Below are 440 nucleotides of genomic sequence, written 5' to 3'. Positions count from 1 at the left end.
CCCAGTCTGATCCGAATCCCAGTCTGATCCGAATCCCAGTCTGATCCCAATCCCAGTCTATCCTGGTCCTAGTCCTGATCTGATCCCAGATCCCGGTCTGATTCTGGTCCCAATCCATGTCTGCTCCCAGTCCCACTCCCGATCTAATCCCAAGCCCGGTCTATCCCAGTCCCAGGCCTAGTCTGATCCCAGATCTGGTCTGATCATAATCCCGGTCTATCCCAGTCCCAGGCCCGGTCTGATCCCAGGCCCGGTCCGATCCCAATCCCGGTCCGATCCCAATCCCGGTCTATCCCGGTCGCGGTCTCGTCGCCTCCCCCGCGCGAGGTCCGGTAGCACCACCCAGCGGCCGCACCCTCCCCTCCTCCTCGGGACTACAACTCCCGGCGTGCCTTGCGGCGCGGCCCGCGGTTCATGCCGGGATCCAGCCTCTTGCCTCG

The sequence above is a fragment of the Neopelma chrysocephalum genome, unplaced genomic scaffold, assembly GCF_003984885.1.
Source record: "Neopelma chrysocephalum unplaced genomic scaffold, ASM398488v2 Primary Assembly neopelma1_94, whole genome shotgun sequence".
NCBI lineage: Eukaryota > Metazoa > Chordata > Aves > Passeriformes > Pipridae > Neopelma > Neopelma chrysocephalum.
The sequence above is the reverse complement of the archived record's forward strand: the minus strand, read 5'-3'. Positions refer to the sequence as shown.